The 20,979-nt window shown below is 37.9% G+C and overlaps 1 long non-coding RNA gene and 1 pseudogene across 1 annotated transcript in view; one reads left to right on the top strand and one right to left on the bottom strand.

Annotated features, from left to right (window-relative positions):
• Positions 1-20,979, bottom strand: part of LOC148109726 (uncharacterized) — a 142,392-nt gene that overhangs the window by 83,903 nt on the left and 37,510 nt on the right. The window lies entirely within an intron of this gene.
• LOC123802626 (E3 ubiquitin-protein ligase Mdm2-like) lies at positions 346-19,467 on the top strand (annotated as a pseudogene).

Genomic DNA, 20,979 nt, shown 5'->3' with positions numbered 1-20,979 from the left:
AAAAACAGAGATAAAGGAAAAATTATAATCCATAGACTTTGGATGCAATTACATAAATAGAGTGCTGAGGGCCCAGTTATAAATGGATTGCTTTCTTGAGAGAGTTTAGATGAGATGTAAGTGGCAGAAGGTGAAAAAACAGATTTTTCCTATGAAAAAAATAAATTATCATTTAAAAATATCTTGTTATAGATATTAGTGTTTACTTGACAGTTTATAGAAGCATCAGCCATGAGACTCCCTGAAGAGTTCGTGCGTGCGTGTGCGTGTGCGTGTGCGTGTGTGTGTGTGTGTGTAGTGGTGGTGGGGGCTGTAATTTGAAGATTGGGGGCAAATTAAGAGATGATGAAGAACTATAAAAATCTCTGGAGACAGGTAGGAAGCACCCATCTGGATGTTCCTAGAGATAATGGGCACTGGATTGGGGGCTACAAGGAGGTCTATATTTCTTTCTGTGCTGAGGAAGAAAATGTAGTAGAAGATGAAATTGGAAGTGCGAGAAAAAAGTGGAATTGTGACATAGATGTAATTCATACCCACTTCTCAATGACATTTGGGTACATCTGTATTTTCCAAGTTTCTTCAATAAGCAGATATCATAAGACCCTTGACATTTACAAGGGATAAATCCCAAGATCTTAGCAAATTTCTAGCTTTGCAAATACAGAAAAGTTTGTATAGCCTCTTGACTTCTCTAAAAATTATATTTCCTTCAAGAGAAATAAGTTTTTAGTGCATTTCTTTTCAAGATCAGCAAGTCTTATTACTTCTAACTACAAAATACATGTGGAGTCGTCTAGCTCACAAACTGTGCTGTGACCACTCCAATTCAAACCATACTTTTTTTTTTCTTGAAGAACCATAATAGCCACTAAAACTGCTACCCCTATTTATTTTTAAACTTCATATGGCCCAGAATATTTATAAACCGTATATTATGTCACTCCTCTGCTTAATATTTTTCAATGTCTTTCCATTGCTTTAAAAAATATCCACACTCATTTCCATAACTGAAAAAATACTTTATAATCTTAACATCCTAAATTAGAACTTCTCTTGTACCACGCTTTTAATGTTTAATATGCTGTAGCTACCCTGGCCTTTGGAGGACAAATTGACAATAAATAGCGTATGTTTTCACTGAAGAAATCTCTTTCGAGATTCATTTTATTAGCCAGAACTGACTTCATGTGGCCTCACTTCACTAAATGGATGTTGGGAAGTGGAATTCCTGTAAGTCAAGGCAAGGAAGGAGAACCAGAAACCGATAAGCACTGGTAAATTCTGCTACAGTTTGTTCTTTCAGTTCTAATATATTAAGTTTAATCTTTCTGCAAAAAATACACCCACTTGCCAAGGAAGACCATCCTGATCTCGTCCAAAAACAGCTCTAAAGTTTAGGTGTTGCGCAATAATATTCTATCCATCAGATCTGGATGTGGCTCCTCTTAGATGGGAAACCTATGAACTCTACCTACAATCCTTCCCATACACACTTAGTATATAATGGTAGAATGTGGCTAGAATAATTGTAATAAACATTCTCATTCTGAAAGGAAAGAATGAAAGACACATAATAGTCAATTGGTCCTTAGAAATTCTGAAATCCCAGTGGGCAAACATTGAGTGAAACACCTATCTTGAAGGTAGAGCTTGGAGGTAGAGAATATTCCTTGATGAGGTTTTTATCCTGTTGTCCCAGAAGTTCCCTTTCCAGTGTCCTTAGCAGCCTTCTAGTTCCATCTTCTAAAAGCATCTCTCCCTCTCTCTCATTATCCTCCATGTCTGTATCTGAAGTGGACTTGAGGGACTAAGCTCTTTATAGAGACTATAACAGTTTCTCAATCCACTACCTGCCTGTGGAAGCATGGGGGCCCAAGGATCATTTCAACAATGAATGTTAACATTTATTGGATGCTTTCTATGTGATAGAAATTATACTAAGCAATTGCATGCATTTAATCCTCACAATAGCCTTTTGAAATGGCATTATAATTATTCCTGTTTAAATTGCCCAGTGTTCCATGGCTAGTCCATAATGGAACTTGGATTCAAACCCTGCTCTGTCTGATACCAATCTGTAATGTTTCATTTATTTCTTTTGTCTTTATACACCAGAGTTAAAGGGATTGTTTCAGGAATTGTTAGAAGTGATTCCTAGAGTAGCTGAACATAATCACTGTTTTTGACAAATGGAAAGGTCATTTTTACGTCTCAGAGAACCACGGGCTTTTCCATTTAGGCTACCAGTTTCTTTAGCAACACAATACTACACACACACACACACACACACATGCCAGGGCTTTTATATATTGGGATCTATTCAGATCCATGTACTAGGAACCAAAACCACAGTTGTTTTAAAGATATCATTTACAAATGTCCAGGTCCAGGTTTTTTCCTCTGGTTTTGATTTTTTTGTCCCCTTATTTTTCTTTATCAACTTATTGAGTCTGTTTTGAATGGTAGATGAAATATCATAAATCTGATATTTACCTGTAGATATTTTAAAAATTGATAGTAACTTATTGGGCTTTGACCCTTAATCTGATTTTTTTAAAGCACTTCAGTCTTTTGAGAAATTTTACCAAAAGGTGGGGAGGCTTTTAATTTAATCACTGTTGCATAGCTGGGTTTTTATAGGTTTTTGACTTTCAAAGTCTCTGCAATATTCATTACTTATGGTTTGAAATCAAAAGCAGTCATCTCACCCATATTGGAAAACATGGAATGTTTGTAATTCCACCATTCTATAGCCAATTCTTTCCTGAACTCATCAGTTTCTTGAAATGTCCTATAAAATGTGGCCAACTTCATCCAAAATACACTACTAAAATACTATTTCCCAGCCTTTTTCTCTAGACATTCAAGTTAAGAAGATAAGTTCATTGTCTAACTCACAAAATTACCCCAGGCAAGAATTTTACCACTCTATCATATATGACAAATATTCTACCACTTCTTATTATGAATCACCATATTTCCAGGCACCTTTAACAGCAATGTCACATTTGAGGTTTTTGCTATGAGAGCATCTCACCTGCAGTACTAATTTTCTGTATTATAGGGGAGTGTCTTGGTGGTTCCCAGGATCATCCCCAGGTTTAGTGTTGTACTAAAAGGACTCATTGAACTCTGATATCATTATACTCATGGTTACGGTTTATTACCATGAAAAGATACAAAGCACAATCAGCAAAAACAGGTACATCGGGCCAAGTTTGGAAGAAATTAGGAGCAAAATTCCAAGAGTTTTCTCTTGGTGGAGTCAACCAAGAGACACTTAATTCTTTCTGCTATGAACTGTAGCTACATGTATGAAGTGCTGTCTACCAGGAAAGCTTGCTTGAACCTAAGAGTTTTTAATGAGGGTCACACATATAGCATACAATACCTTCATGACTGACTGTAGTTACCAAAACTGCAGAATTCCAAAAAGAAAGCAGGTGTCCATCATAAATCACATTGTTTGCATAAACTAAACAAACTGCATATTATTTCCTTCAAAACTCCAAGCATGCAACACACTCTTATCAGTAGGACATTCCAAACATTCAATTCCCAATAGCCCCCCGAGGGCCATTCAAGAAAATAGGCTCTTCTGGAAATGTGCATGTTTTAAGGAATTTAGACCTGATGAATTAATTTTTCTTGTACATGCATGTTAGAATCTACTGTGAAAACAACGATGAAAAACCCTAATTTCACTGACTTAATACAACACAAGTATTTCACCACCACGACCTGCCAACCCTATTTATGCAAAGTTTACAGAAAATCTGAAGAACCCTTCACAGCATCGGCCAGTAATACATGTTATTTCTGCTCACATTTCATTGGTTCTCACAGGGCCCCACCCAGCTGCAAGGAGCAGGGATTTCAGACTCCCTGAAAAAAGGTGTGAACAGAAACATCTGAAATAAAGTCAGGAACTCAGGAACATCAAGGGGCCCTAAAATGGAGCTAGGAGGCCAATGGGGGGTTAGCCTCCTACATGTCCACACCTGGTGAAATGTGAGCTTTTAGACTATGCCAACCACAAACCAACTACCACATCCTGGTGCAATTCTCAGAATGAGGCTTACTTCACTGAACTCCAACCTAGTATCTGGCATAGCAACCTATCCTATATAAACCGTTCATTATTTTTGCCTATGCCAATCATAATTCTTTCAAAACAACTTATATAACCTGCAGTTTTTGCCTTTATCAACCTGTTTCTCTTCCCTCCTTGGAGCACATTTCAGTTTCCTCCTGAATCTTTGTCTCCTGGATTTGAATTCCTCAATACCCCAAATAAGCTTTTGGTTTGCTTTACAGTCTCAGTCCTTTCTTGTTTGACAAAGGAATGGAGATCCAGTTATCAGTGAGAACTAGTGGCATCCATCATATTTACAAATTATCAATATTGTGGATATTAAAGCTATGAATGACAGAGAGGTTATACATAGTTATAACCAGGAAAATCATATTTTTAATTACTGAGAAGTTAAAAAAAAAAAAAGCCAACCAAGGGAACTAGTGGTAAAAAAAGGCTTCTCTTGAAATGAGAGCATTTTCATGTGTTCACTCATATCAGTATCAACCCTTCTGAAAAGGAATAGTGTCTTTTTGCCAGAAGTTGGGAGGTAATATCTCATGATAAAAGCAAGGAAACATGTTCATTCTGTTGAGGTCCTTTGGAGAACTCTGATACAGTTTTCCAAGAGGAAAGGGAATTTCTCCACAGCCTGATGGTATAAACCCTCCAGAGGGGTAGGGGTTGGAACATCTACCCGTTTTGAACAGTGTAGCTATTGAATGCTTTTTATGGGCCTGACCTCTTGGTAAGAAATCTCCATATGTCCTATTATTCCTTACAAGAATCTTTTGAAATGGGCATTTTAATAATTCCGTTTTAGAGCCAAAGAGTCTAACATTGAACAGGTAAAGAGGTAAAATTGAGAGGTAAATTAGGAAGAGTCAGAACGTGAACCCTAGTCTGTGTTGCTCTGAGACACATGCTTGTTACTACAAGGCAAATTGTTTCTCAAAGGCAGATGACCTCAGAACTGTGAATAAGGCTGTGTCACCTGGCGAGGACAAATGAAGCGATTGAGAATGCCACTCACTCTCAATACTCCTGTAGCCCTATTCATTCTTCCAGCCATTATCATACAAATGATGGACATGTATCTGGAATAAGAAAGTTTATTTACTATAATTTCTCCTATTTTTATGCAGATTTATTATTGAGTTTATGTCTCTTGATGTGTAGAGAACTTTGCTCCGAGTTAGGGCAAGAGATATAAGGACACAGGGGGTAGAGGAGGGTAGTTGATAAGAGAGGCCAGGGGCTTGGGGGCGGGGCATAGTGGTCAAGGGGCAGAGGGTATAGTAGAGCCAGAGGTGACACAGGGCAGGCAAAAAAGAAATAGCTAAGAATATTGCCCTAAAAGCCTTTATTCCTTAGAGAAACAGAATAGATACATAAAAGTGATAGCCAGCATCTTGAGTTGATTTTTTTTTTCTTTTTCTAAAAGTCTAATTGATTAGAACAGGATGGGATGCCCGGGTGGCTCAGTCAGTTAAGTGTCTGCCTTCAGCTCAGGTTATGATCCCAGTGTCCTGAGATCGAGCCCCATGTCAGGCTCCCCACTCCTCCTCAGAGACAGCCAGCTTCTCCCTGCCCCTCTGCCTGCCCCTCCCCTCTGCTTCTATGACTTCTGTGTCAAATAAATAAAATTTTTAATAATAATAAAAAAGGAAGCATTGATTGAATTCTTACTCTGCAGTAGTCACTGTTCTGGTTGCTTAGGATTGAGAAGTAAACAAACAAGATTTTCTACTTTCCTGGAGTTTATACTCTTGTGGGAGTTCCATTAAGACAAAGAAAAAAACTCCCAACTAACCAAATAATTATCCATGCTTATTTCAAATGTTGATACATTTTATGAAGTGATTAAAAGTGTGATGTGATAGTGAAGGGGAGAGAGTGTTGTCAGGGGACCTCTCTGGTACGGTGATACCCAGATGAGTGGAACCGGAGACAACATTTTTCGGTGGGACTAACATGTGTAGAGACATGGACTTGATGAATGAGCTTCAAGTTCTGGTGGAACTAGACTGGCTGGAGTATAGGAAACACCAGGGAGAATGACAGAGGCTGGCATGAAGGCATGGTCCAGACGACATAGGTTCTTTTAAACTGCAGTAGAGGGTCTGCGTTTGTTCTCAGAGGCAGCTGTGACAATGACAGAGGGGCCATGCCAAGAATTCAGAGGTGCTGTGGGGGAAATCCTGTGGGTAGATGGTAAGGACTCTGAGTGCCATGACTGGGAATTTAAACAGTCTCATTACATCACTTCAAAAACCCGATCCACTTCTTCCCAACCAGCCCCAGAACCTTTTTCTTGCTTGACCAAATGTGATCATTAGCCAATTCACATTTTTCTCAACCCATTTCTTCCAGGCCATTGATCCATGTGGCCTGGTCTAGCCATGCTGAATTTTCCTTCCAGTGAATAAACTCCCTTTCACTGCCTCTCTGACTGTCCCCTGTGCAATTTCCCAGGCGTTTCTTCCATTTGGTTCCTGGTCATGCCTCTGTTACCGTTTTCATTATTTTAAAAATGGAGAGGATGTGTTTCTGCTGAAGTTGCCCGATCTTGTTTTCACTCTATTGGACTCCAAAGTGTGCTGTCTGGACGCCTGCAGATGGATGAGGCAGAAAAGCCACTGATTTGATTTTCCCTTTCAATTTTCAGATCTTTCACTGCTTGCCTGGTTTCGTTTTCTCTTCTAACAGTGCATCTAAATATGTGCCTTTTTCTTCCCTCTTGAGGTAATCCTTTTTATTGCTTTTACCTGTAACATTTGCTTTTGATGGTTTCTGGATATGTGTTTAGGATCAAAGATGTTCTGTTCTAGGCTTAGCGCTTTATTTGGTTATTTCCCTTTGTTCTGTGACTTTTTGGGGGGGTGGGTACTCATTTTTTTCAGTGCTCTCTTCTTAGAGATTCCTTTACGTAGGGTGTCACAACAGTGTTGCTTGAAAAAAACTTTTTGGCCTCCAGAACCTTTAATGTGTCAGATGGTACCCTATTGTTGGTGTTTTGAAAGAGAAATACCACCTCAGAGAAGCTCAATATTCCTGCGCATGTTTTGATGTTTTGTTCTTGTTTTAATGCCCAACAATCAATTAGTCGGTATATATTCCCTAAATCAGATCTCCACTCAAGCCAAAAAACAGCTCCTCATCTGTCCCTGGTGATGGGCAGTAAACCTAAGAAGCTTGTATTAATAAGTGTCTGCAAGAAATTTAAAATAATTTCCTAACTGTTATTGCTCCCTTACTTCCCAGAAATCATAACTGCAGGGATTTCAAGTAGTGTTGTGTATCTATGGTGGGAGCAGGATACACACAGATTGCATGATTATGCTAAATATTTGATATATTTAATATATATCAAATATATATGCTGGATGAAGGCTGGTACCTCTACAAATATAGATATTTGTAAATATTACATGTATTTGCTTCATGTTTAAATGCATCTATTTTGGCCATTAAAAAACAGTATAACCACAGTAGAAAATTATGAGAAATTGAAAAAAAGAGAACCATACTCTCTTAATATCATCATACTATCTTAATAGAAACACGGCTTTCATTTCAGATCCTCCTGTTTCTGTTTTTGAGAAGCTCATGGTGCCCCTGCACACCGAAGACTTGCTAGACCCTGGGGATATAAAGAAGGGCTGGAATAGTGTCTGAGTTCACAAGGGATCCCAGGGGAGATGGCAGTCTCCTACAAAGCCTCCGAAGTGATTACTTTTGAGAGTAATGCCTGAGACTCTGGGATAGAATGATTAGGGGAAACTTAGGGGTTCATGAAAAGAGGCAGAGAAAGATTCTGAGGAAAGGGGATTCCCGAGTTTTATCTAAAGGGATAAACTGGGCTAACTCAAGACAGGAAGGATAGGAAGGTCATTCTAGGAAAAAGAAATGCCGTAAGTCAAGGCATATGCCACAGTTTCATTTGGGGTGTTATAAGCAATTTACTGTTGCAGAAATAGAACATAAGTGGTGAGAAATGTTAGAAATAAAATTCTTAGCCAATTGTGGGCTGGTCTGTGCATCATGCTTTGAACATAGTTTTAATCAAGGAACATGTAGATACAGAACTGTTATGTATTCATTTTTATACACATACGTGTGTATGCATACATGTGTGTATGTTTATTCCACATTGCATTTAACATAAAATCAGGTAACTATATTTTACTCATTATTAAATATTACATATTGTTAAATACTATAAATTTCTAAATACATATTGTTAAATATTGCTAAATAAATAAAATATTATGGCTGTTGCTCAAATTAATATAATTAATTCAGGTGTTTTTTTTTTTTCTATAGGAAAAAAATCACAAGATTGTTTTGTGTTTTTTTGTGTGTTTTTTTTAGATTTTATTTATTTATCTGACAGAGAGAGACAGCCAGCGAGAGAGGGAACACAAGCAGGGGGAGTGGGAGAGGAAGAAGCAGGCTCATAGCGGAGGAGCCTGATGTGGGGCTCGATCCCATAACGCCAGGATCACGCTCTGAGCCGAAGGCAGACGCTTAACCGCTGTGCCACCCAGGCACCCCTTAATAAGATTGTTTTTACTAAATTAAGCTCCCTCTCACTGATATGCAAGTACGAATGTATACATTTCCCAATAGCCACTTCCAAAACTGGGGATCTTTTCCCCCCTTAAGTTTTGCTAATTTATTTGGCAGATTATTTCTTAGTCTTTAGTATCAGATCCTTGTGATACAATAAAAATTATTCTCATGTTTTAATGATGTTATGAGGATTAATTTAAGTAATGAATGAAAATTGCAGAACGCACTGGCACATACAAGCGTTCGATAAATTATAGCTATCGTGTGATTATCTCTCTGACTAATAAAAACTATCTTGATCTATTTTTTTCTCTTCCTGGATCTATTAGAGAATTAATAACTTAATGAATACTTAATGCTCATGTTAGAAAGCATTTTTATTTTATACTAGCAATTGACTACCAGCACAAAAAGCCCACAACTAGGATGAGGTACAAAAAGTAGTGTGATAATTTCAAATCTTCCCAAAAAACATCAGTCCATGTAGACTCTTGTTTAATACAATTTAGTAAAATTCCTAAGGTTCAAATTAAGAAAAACCTTAAGTAAGGTAGCCCAATGGACTCGCCACATTCTAGGCAGGAAAATGACTATTAGCTCTATTTCTTATATTCAAGAGATTGTCTTGTACCAGAAACCATTCAAAAGCAGAAGTGCATCGTCTTAGATACAAGATCTATTAAAGCAGAAGAATGGGGGAGGAGAGAGTGTGGAAACAAACATGCTCATCTCAGATAATAAGAGATTGAACTTTAAGTACCCCTGTAGATCTTCATGTTGCCGAAAGATGTCAGGCAGAGGCATCAAAACCATGAAATAAAACACACTGGTGTTAGTCATACCAGTGGTACATTTTATTTCTTTTCTTCAGCCAATCTATTTTTTTAGTCAAGGCTATAAAAGTCTAATTATTAATAAAATTCACCTGTTTTAGCTGTTTCTCTCAAAGAATTGATCCATTTAACCAGACTTATCAAATTTATAGTCATAATGTTGTTTATGAGGTTCCTTTATACTTTGAATATCTGTAGGACCTGAGGTGATCTTCCCTTTTCTGTTTTTAATATTGGTAATTGATGTCTTTGCTCTTTTTTTCTTAATCAGTTTGGCCAGAGTTTTTGTTTTTTGTTTTAATTTTATTTATTTATTTATTTGAGAGAGAGAGAGAGCAAGAGAGAGAGCAAGCTCATGGGGGGGGGGGGGCTGAGGGAGAGGGAGAAGCAGACTCCTTGCTGAGCAGGCAGCCCCAAGCAGGGCTTCATCCTAGGACCCAGAGATCATGACATGAGCCAAAGGTGGATCCTTAACGAAGAGCCACCCAGCTGCCCCAGTTTGGCCAGAGTTTTATCAATTTTATTATTGATCTTTTCAAAGGACCAGTTTGGTTTTTTTTTTTTTTAATTTTCTCTCTTTTATATTTTCAATTTCACTGATTTTTGTTATCTTATTTCCTTTTTTTCTTTTTCATTTGCATCCAATTTGCTCCTTTTTTTTTTTTTCATTTGTGGGAAAGTGATTTTTAAATTTTTTTTTAATTTAAATTCAATTTAGTTAACATATAGTATAATATTAGTTTCAGGGGTAGAATTTAGTGATTCATCAGTTGCATGAAACACCTCATGCTTATTACATCAAGTGCCCTCCTTAATGCCCATCACCCAATTACCCCATCCCCCATCCACCTCCCCTCCAGCAACCCTGTTTGTTTCCTATAGTTGAGAGATCTTATGGTTTGCCTCCCTCTCTGTTTTTATCTTATTTTTCCTTCCCTTCTCCTACGTTCATCTGTTTTGTTTCTTAAATTCCACATATGATGAGATCATATGGTATTTGTCTTTCTCTGATTGACTTCACTTAGCATAATACCCTCTGGTTCCATCCACATCATTGCAAATGACAACATTTCATTCTTTTTGATTGCTGAGTAATATTCCACTGTACATACAGTAGCCATCCTTAGATGGAACAAACTAGATTTTTATTTTATTTTTTAAATATTTTACTTATTTGCTTGAGAGAGAAAGAGAGCACAGCAAGAGAGAGAGAGCATGAGCGAGAGGGGCAGAGGGAGAGGGAGAAGCAGACTCCCCACTGAGCAGGGAGGCTTAACACAGGGATTGATCCCAGGACAAACTAGATTTTAAACTGAAGACTGTAATAAGAGATAAAGGAGGACACTTTATCATAATAAAGGGGTCTATCCAACAAGAAGATCTAACACTTACAAATATTTATGCCCCTAACTTGGGAACAGCCAAATATATACATCAATTAATAACAAACTTAAAGAAGCTCATTGATAATAATACAATAATAGTAGGAAACTTTAATACCCCACCATTCACAGCAATGGAAAGATCATCTAAGCAGAAGATAACAAAGAAACTAGGGCTTCGAATGACACACTAGACCAGACGGACTTAACAGATATATTCAGAACATTTCATCCTAAAGCAACAGAATACACATTCTTTTCAAGTGCACATGAAACATTCTCCAGAATAGATCACATCCTGGGTCACAGATCAAGTCTCAATTGGTACAAAAAGACTGAGATAATACCATGCATATTTTCACACTGCAGTGCTATGAGACTGAGGTCAACCACAAGAAAAAATTTGGCAGGACCACAAATACATTCCAATTAAAGAACATCCTACTAAAGAATGAATGGGTCAACCAGGAAATTAAATACGAATTAAAAAAAATACATGGAAGCAAATGAAAATGAAAACAAGACAGTTCAAAACCTTTAGGATGCAGCAAAGCCAGTCCTAAGAGGGAAACATATAGCAATACAGGCCTTCCTCAAGAAGCAAGAAAAGTCTCAAATATACAAGCTAACCTTACACCTAAAGAAGCTGGAGAAAGAACAGCAAATAAAGCCTAAATCCAGCAAGAGGAGAGAAATAATAAAGACTAGAGCAGAAATCAATGCTATACAAAAAACAACAACAACAACAAAACAAAAACCAAACCAAAACAAAACAAAAACCCAGTAGAACAGATCAACAAAACTAGGAGCTGATTATTCAAAAGAATTAACAAGGTTGATAAACCCCTAGCCAGACTTACCTAATCCTATATTTTTTAAGCACTACTTAAGCTGCAACACATAAAAGTTGATGTATATTCATTTTAATTTAATTCAGAATATTTCCTAATTCCATTTTTGTTTTCTTCTTTGACATAGGGTTTATTCAGAAGTGTGTTTTTAAACTTCCAAATATTTGAGTATTTTTCAATTATTTTCTACTGATTTCTAGTTTCCTCCTGTTGTGGTCTGAGGATACATATTGGGCAATTTCATTCTAGAATTTTTGTAACACAGAAGTGGTCTATCTTGGTCACTAGTGTGTATGCACTTCAAAAAGAAAAAAAAAAGTGTGTTCTGTTGGGTTTCTCCTTTTGTCCTGTGAAGGTCAATTAGGTCAAATTAGTTGATAGTGTTGTTCCGGTCTTATTCGCTTACTGATTTTCACTTTACTTGTTTTATCAATTACTAAAACACCTCCAACTATAATTGTGGATTGTAGACTAGTCATTTTTTTTAAAGATTTTATTTATTTATTTGACAGAGAGAAACAGCCAGTGAGAGAGGGAACACAAGCAAGGGGAGTGGGAGAGGAAGAAGCAGGCTCCCAGAGGAGGAGCCTGATGTGGGGCTCGATCCCAGAACGCCGGGATCACGCCCTGAGCCGAAGGCAGACGCTTAACGACTGCGCCACCCAGGAGCCCCTAGACTAGTCATTTTTAAAATGCCATGTGTAGTGGCATCGATTCTTAATGTCTAATAAATTGGCAAATTTTCTTTTACTTATTTAAAGCCATATAATTCACCAAATGTGTCTGCTGATGCTTGAATTCAATGTAATTTGGGTCTTAGTCGAAATAAGAAGCACCAGATACTTTTCATCAAGCAGCACATGGTAACAACTATTTATGCATTCCATGCGTAATTAAATCAAACACATATTTTGGTATTTGGGGATCTATCTCTATTCAACAAACTTTCTAGATATCACTAATCAAAAGGCAACACACTAGGTTTTTTTTTTTTTTAAGATTTATTTGAGAGAGAGCATAAGTGCTAGCAGGAGTAGCAGGAGAGGGAGAGAGAGAATTTCAAGCAGACTGCCCACCGAGTGCAGAGCCTCACATGGGGCTTGATCTCATGACTCTGAGATCATGACCTGAGCCGAAGTCAAAAGCCAGGGACTCAACTGACTGAGCCACCCAGGTGCCCCAAAGTTTCTTCTGACATTAAGATCCTAGGTGATGGTTTCTAGAAAATTCCCATTTTAAGGCTCAAGTGCATCAGTTGTAGAAGAGAGAAGGGGAGATTAAATGAGATTTTAAGAATCTTTACTTTCTGTGACATCATTCTCATCAAAATCAGCAAATTTATTTCATTTACATTTGTTTGACTAATACGCATTTTCGGGAGCCTACCACTTTTATTCTATGAAGTAACTTACTAAATTGAGCCTCATTCTGTCAGTTGTAAAATAACATAGTGACCACAACCCTGCCTATATTTTGGGAAGTTGTAATAAATGAGCAGATGACTATGTCAAGAGTTGTACACAACTGAATTGATATCATCCTAATGATTATTATCAAGCAAAAACACTCACATGCTAGTGAAAGTTGCTACTTCTGAACCACACATACACACACACCACTTCTGCCCCAGAAGCTTAATTATACCTGTACTATCACTTGTATGTCTTTGAATGATCTTATATTATTTCTAACTCAACATTTCATGATCTTTCCTTCCCTAGGCAGCTAATTAAATCAGCAGCTGAACTCTTCAATTCATACTCAGGCAATCAGGAATTTCTATTTCTTTTCAACTAGTTCCCTCACATAATTGCACAGTTCCTTTTTCTAGAATCTTGAAGAAGCAAGATGGAATGGATTTAATGGGTTACTTTCAGAGCCACAAATAAGACTGACTTCTCAACACTCTGGCCGACTGGTATCTATCTGAGTGGAAGATGGTTTGATTGGTTGAAAATGAGCTAGTCGATGTCCTAATGTGGCTTTTGATTAATTCACGCCAATGATTCCAAATTTGTGCCATCTACTTTAAAAAGAAACCGAACTTGTGAAGCATTATTTCTTATTTTTCATCCAGAGAGGATTAGTGGAGAGAAAATTAAGTTCCCTCATCTAAGTAAGTACCTCAGGGAACTATTCACCTATCAATGTATGGGAGAGTTTCAGCCTGTAACTTCCCCAATTTCATTAGCATTAATGGGAGTTTTGTGTGAAATCCTGTGTGAATCATTGCTTTAGGAGATCTGTAAGAGTTGTTTGATTACTTTTATTTTGTAATGGCTCTATTCTCCAGCTCAAACTTTTAACTCGTTAGGCTTGCAATAGATGCTAACTTTTGGAAGGAATCAAACTTGGACTTCTGAAGGTAATTAAATCAGAGAAGCATCACATGGACTCATTCACCACTGTGAATATTAGATGCGTGCTTCATATTAGGTGCCCAGATGTTCCACTGGACTGCTGTCTATAGTGTGTGAGGACTCCAACTTCAGTTTTTAGCTTTCATCCAATTATGTTTTATTAATACGAAAAAAATAAAAATGTTTTATAAATATGTACTCATTTATGAGTATTCTTACTCAAGCCCTCTATTTTTCCCTCACGGCTAGGCCATGAATTCTGCACCCATTAGGATGATCCTTCAAGTACCCAGCCCTTGCCTTTCTCTGGCTTCTACTTTCCAATGATCTTTACATAGTATGGAAACAGATTTTGTGATCAAATCTGGGCAGTTTTGAAAATGAAAGGAGAAACTAGTGAGGCTAGTGCACCCTGGCCTGAGTGCACACGCACAAACACCCTAGAGGTGCACAAGGGAACCTCAGCGCCTTAGTGAGGGGGAGGAAGACAGAGCAAGAAGGCCAGCTGGCAGGCAGCCCTAGCCCCTCTGACTGAGGTCTGGCTGCTTTCACTGCCAGGGGCCTCTTCCTCTGGACCTAGTGTGTTCACACACATACAGGCCTGGGATAGAAGAGTATTTTGGGAATTCAGAAAAAGAAGAGATGACTTCTGACTAGATGAAAATTCGGATGAATTACCTGGTGAATGAAAAAGAAAGCACCAGAAATCTGACAGTATTTCCCTTTCTTTGATGAAAGCCTCACTTTATGTGTAATAAGGGAGATACATTGTGAAGAAGCAGTAGCAGGGGAATCCAGAGACTCCAGCAAATCCCGATCTTGATGCTGGTGTAAGTGAACATTCGGATGGTTGGATCAAGATTCAGTTTCAGATGACTTCGCTGTAGAATTTGAAGTTGAGTCTTGATTCAGAGGATTATAGCCTTAGTGAAGGAGAATAACTCTCAGAGGAAGATGATGAGATATATCGAGGTAAATCAGGCAGGACAGAATGATATGGATTCACTAGGAGAAGATCCTTAAATTTCCTCAGCAGACTGCCAGAAGCATAATTTATGAAATAAAATGAATCTTCCCCTTGCACCCCACTGCAACAGATGTTGGGCAATTGGTGAGAAGTAGCTTCATGAAGAGAGAAAATGTAAAAGACAATCTAGGAAAGCCAACACAAGTAGAAGAGGGCTTTGATGTTCCTGATTGTAAGTAGTAATAACAACAACAACAACAACAACAACAACAATAAACAAACAAACTACAGTGGATGGTTCCAAAGAGTCGTACTGTTGAAGAAAATGATGATCACACAAACCTGCCAATTCTAACGAAGTAAACACTATTCTCAGCCATGGACTTCTAATTGCATCACTTACAGCAGCCAAGATGTCAAGGAGTTTGTGAAAAACCGTGAGACAAAGAAGAAAGTACGGAATCTCGTTTTCTCCTTAATGCCATTGATTCTCATGGGATTTGCCAAAGTTGACCTAAAAATAGATGCACTGTCCACTGAATATAGGACATCTTATGGTATGTTTTATACGTGCAAAGAGGCTTAAAAAGAAGTATGCAAGATAAGTCCTAGAGATCTGCTGTAAAACATAGTGCATACTGTTAACATGTATCATTGAAAGTGGATCTCATGTTAAGTATTCTTTTTTTAAAAAAATTTTATTTTGTTATACTAGTCACCATACAGTACATCCCCAAGATCTCATGTTAAGTATTCTTACACCCCTCCACACAAAATACACACACACACACACACACACACACACACACACACACACAAACACACAAGGAAATTGTTAGAGCTGATGGATATGTTTAGGACCTTGACTGTGGTGGTAATAGCACGGGTGTATGCTTATGTCCAAACTTACCAAAATGTATACATTAACACATGTAATTTGTTTGTAATTTATATCAGTTATACCTTGATAAAGCTGAGAGAGAGAAGCAAGCCCTACCCAGTATGAAGGCAACTAATTCAAATAATTGTGATATTTCCCCTAGTTGACCTGTCCATAAAAGCAGAATCATATATTTCTAACAGTATAAACCTAAACATTTAGACGAACATGAAATGTATCATTTTTTAAAAAATGTCAGAGCAAGAAAGTATCTTAGTTCATGTATCTTTCTTCTCATCAGTGTAATTTCCCTATTGGAGTTGGTAGTGAATATTTACTTCCTTTTAGGAAAATGTAAGTTCTATCTATATTTTATATTTGATTTTTGATATAATTTAGATTGGATATACTGCTCATCCTTTACTCCTATTCCTTATATTTTAAATCTTATCCACTTTCTCTTAAATGAGAAGTACCTGATTTTATTTTTATATAAGTAGGGCATTTAAATGTAACTTATTTAGTACTTTTCATGTAAGGAGAAAAAGTTTGTGTGAAAGATTTAATATTAAAATTTTAAATACCCTTTAATCTTGCGATTCTTAGTTTCTCTCCTCTTTCAGAGCCTCTTAAAATACTTTTTCCAGATAAAAAATAAATTGGTAGTTATATTTGGTGCTGTGTAATTAAAGTGTACTTCTCCAGCCACTTTGGTATATAAGGGATTAGTGGTGAAGATGTTGTCTCTTGAGAAGTCTTTGGGACTAGGCCACAGTTATCCATAAGACAGAACTTTTTAAGGCTTCATAATGGAACATGAAGTAGGCTGGGGGTGAGGGTACAGCCTGGGATATTGGGCTCTTCCCCACACAGGATTTTAGGATTTGGGGGAATCAATTGTTTTCCCCAAATTGATACACAAATCTAAGACTCTTAGATTTGTCCATTCTTGGGCTGGGTTACATAGTGCCTGGTACTTTCCTAGGTTTAAGAACTTCATTTACGGCAACTTCCAGAAACCAGCGAATTCAGAAAGATAAATTTAGAAATCTGACAGAAAAAATGTGTTCATTTTAAAACTAGCTGGAAAGGTCATCACTTTTATCTAAATTATCCAGAAATTATGTGTCACCTTTCTTCAAAAAGACAGGGTCAAAACATAGGATTCTAAAATCTCTCAAACCACGTGGATTAATTTCTTGACTCATGTTTAAATATGAATCTTATTTGAAGCAAAATATTGTGAATAACTACGTTGATTTAGGGTCCTGGTGTTTTTCTCCTGTGTGTGAGAGTTGTCTAGACTTGAGTGAGGACTGTAAAATCAACGGAACTACAAGTTTAGAAAAGGGCTGCAGAGTCATTTCAAACAACTTTCTGTGCCAGTCACTAACAGTATATTGTTGTTATAAACTTCAGAACCCCCCCCCCCACACACAAACGCTTACCCATGTATGCATATGTAAGCAAGAAACAAATGACTGAAGGGATCAGCACATCAGCCAAAGAGTGGTCCTCAGATATGGTAAAACTTCATTAGTTTGGGATTTAGATCACATCAACTAGAACTAAGCGGAACTCATCCTTTTTGAGGAGAGTTGGTGGCATAAATGAGATTATCAACAATGTGCATCTGGGGTACATGCCTGCAGTGATTATGCAATCTATGAAACATTCATATCTATGTGCAGTTGGAGTTTCCTGCGTGCCTATGGACCAGGAATATAGTCTTCAGTTTTCACATTTTCAGATTTAGTGTATTTATTGATTCACAAATAATTTATTAAATGTTTGATTAGGACAAAAATGAAAGAGGAACCATTAATGATGATTTAAGGACAACAAGGGTAAGATGAATGACCTCACCTTTGACTTTAACCGCCTGAAATAATCAATCACACAGATATATGCCTGGTCTGTAAAATCTAGAAAACTTTTCCTTATAAACACCCTAGTTTTTTGTTTGTTCGCTTTCACACATTTTTCTACCCTCCTAGCTCTCTAGTTTTATTCCAACTTGCCTTTCATCTGACCAAGATCTCCATCCTTCTATTCTACATTTCTGTTATCTATTTCTATCATATTTCACTCCATGTAGATTTCAGTGGTATTTCCCTAACCAAACACCAGAGTAGGGACACTGTTCAGAGAAAAACCAGAACCCCACAAAGTCTGTTCCTTTAAGTGCATTTTCTCTAGCATCGACTGGGCACCAAGACTGTCTGACAACTCTGCTGTCTCAGTAAGCTCTCACCATCACTCTGCTAGCTATTTTAAATCTTCGTCTTCCTGCAGCCTTCAAATCACTAGCCCTGTAACCTACTTGGAGCTAATAATTCTATCTCTAATTTCAGAACAAACAAATGCCATTACAATTGGAAATCTGTTCATGTCAAACCCATAAAGGTAAATGTACCTGAACTCTTATTTTTATCTTTTACACGTACCACAGTGTAAGAGAGACCTTCTCCCTTTGAAAGATTAATTCATTCGCCAGAGTTCTCAAATCTATAGCCTGCTGCCTCCCAGGAGACCTGGCTGCATTGATTTTTCCCTCTTCTGCAGTGAATTCAAAGAAAACAATTAGCTAACATTGGTTGAGAGGATGTGGACCCACATTCACAGATGAAGAGAGTTGACCTAAAGAAATGTCCAAAATCATGCTGCTTGAGAATGGAAGGGCTAGAATTAAGGTTGAAATGTGTGACACCAGAGAGAGAGGAATTATTTGCTATCGTATATTGATGCATCACATAATCACTTCAACATCCTCAGGTCTCTCTCATCCTAAATCAAATTCCATGAAATAATCCTGGAATAACTGTCTACTCTTACTGTCTCTAATTTTCACTTCTCCCATTTGTTCATCAACTCCCAACACTCTGGCCTCGCCTTCTCTGTTCCCTTGACACCTCATTTTCCTGTGATCATTTATCAGCCCTTTGTTGCTCCGACTACTTCTCTGAGTCTTCTTGATATTTGCTATTTTAAATCACTCCGTTTTTGTCAATGGTCTTTCCCTGAGCTCTAGGGCACCACATGTTATGGCTTTCTTTCTCCCTCTCAGCTTGCTCTTTGCGTTGCTTTCCTTCACGTACTGCTCTTTCCTTAAATGGTTTTCACTTACTGCTTATCAGAGGATTCAGTTCTTGGTCACCTCATCTATCATGAGGACTTGGGTGAGGACCTATCTGCTGATGCTTCCCAGAAGTTGCTAGGAAGTTCTTTTGGAACCCTATTCACCACTGTCACCTCTACCCTCTCATATGTACCTATAGCTTTAGAGTTCTTTTCTCTTCACAACTCCGAGGTGAGGTGGGAACTTCACAGTGAACTAGTAATTGACGACGTAGCTAAGGAAATATTTGGGTTGCCACGGTCCTTCGGTTCTTCATTGTGTAACTGGGTTTTCTTCTTGCGCCCACTCCTGATGCAGCCTGATAAACAGATCCTTTATTCCCATCTGTTTTACCTCATCGTCTCCCTGTTACGGGTACAGAGGTTGACAGTAGTGTCGTCTGCACCCTTTTTCTGCATTTAGTCCTTTACAGGTGTCCAGATAATAGTTTGAGTTCTCAATCTGAGTTACTAATCTGTGGATTGCAGAGAAGGAATGATAGTTCCCAATTTTATAGAAATAATAAGGTAGGACTTGTAAATAACAATCTTAGGAGTTTTCTGGCAGAAGACTGAAGCCTGTGGCTCCTAACTTGCATAGCTGGACATTCTGGTCTTTTGTTTGCATTCTTAGCTCTTACACAGTTTTGTTTTGTTTTTTTTTTTTTTTAAGATTTTATTTTATTTATTTATTTCAGAGAGAGAGCACGCACACAAGCATGAGCGGGGAGAGGGACAGAGGGAGAAGCAGACACCCTGCTGAGCAGGGAGCCTGATATGGGACTGGAGCCAGGACTCTGGGATCATGACCTGAGCCTAAGGCAGACGCTTAACCTACTGAGCCACCCAGGCTCCCCTCTTACACAGGCTAGGTGTGCAAATGCAACAAAGACACTCTCACCAGTAAATCAGAAATGAGTGGTGCTCATGCAGAGATACATCAATTTATTTAGGGACCAGACCTGGGCTGGCACCCAGCATATCCCTCCTTCTCTGCTTAGCGGCAAGCAGAGAACAGGTATACAGACAGTTGCAAGCATGTGCCAGGATGTGTCATTAGCAAAATTTGCTGCCAAGTTCTTGGACTGGTCTTGCCTAAAGGTAATTTAATTTTCTTTGAAGACAGGGTCTAGGTTAGGGTGTACTTCTGTTTAGTTAGATTTTTTTGTCCATTGTTAGCCTACCCATTATCCTTTCATGTCCCATTATAGTATTTTGGTTACTACAGAATAGAGATAGGTGACTAGGGAAGAGAGAGAATGCCAAAGTGGAGGATTAAAGACAGAACTGCATGTCCCAGAGACTCTCAGACCTCCGCACATATCTGTATCACTGCATAGATCACTGTTTACTTTTCAGTATCCCCATTTAGAGAGTAAGATCTTCAGAATAAAAGGAACATACTTTTATTAGTCTGAATGAATGGTAGTGCCTAACCCAGCATAGTCCATCGATGCTCGTAAATAAAACTTTGCAAGCACCAAGGAAGCTTCAACGGAGTATTTGTCTTTTCAGAAAATAACAGCAACAATTTTTACCATACCCCATTAAAGCTTGTAGTTTTATTGTTACCTCTGGATGAATTTCACACATGAATCTTTTCATGCAATTGTAATATCCTACTAAAATTTTAGGCTTTCATTGCTCCATTTGTTACCAAAATGTTTGTCAAAGAAACAGGAAAGGTAAAAGCAGGTCGGGTCCATCATAGTAACTCTGTATCCCATACACCCAGGGTATAAATTTTTGGACTAGTCTGATTGCATAATGTAACACTTACCCTGACATAACAAATTCAACCCCATGGTTAAGAGTCAGCTATAAGATTGGTCATAATAATACCTGGTAGACTCTTTCCAGGTTCTCTCCTTCTTTCTACCCACTCCAGGTATCTATATTTATGCATACACATATACATGTGCATATATATGTAAAT

Source organism: Ursus americanus, chromosome 7 (genome assembly GCF_024610735.1).
Source record: "Ursus americanus isolate L20-20 chromosome 7, mUrsAme1.1.p, whole genome shotgun sequence".
Lineage (NCBI taxonomy): Eukaryota > Metazoa > Chordata > Mammalia > Carnivora > Ursidae > Ursus > Ursus americanus.
The sequence above is the reverse complement of the archived record's forward strand: the minus strand, read 5'-3'. Positions and strand labels throughout refer to the sequence as shown.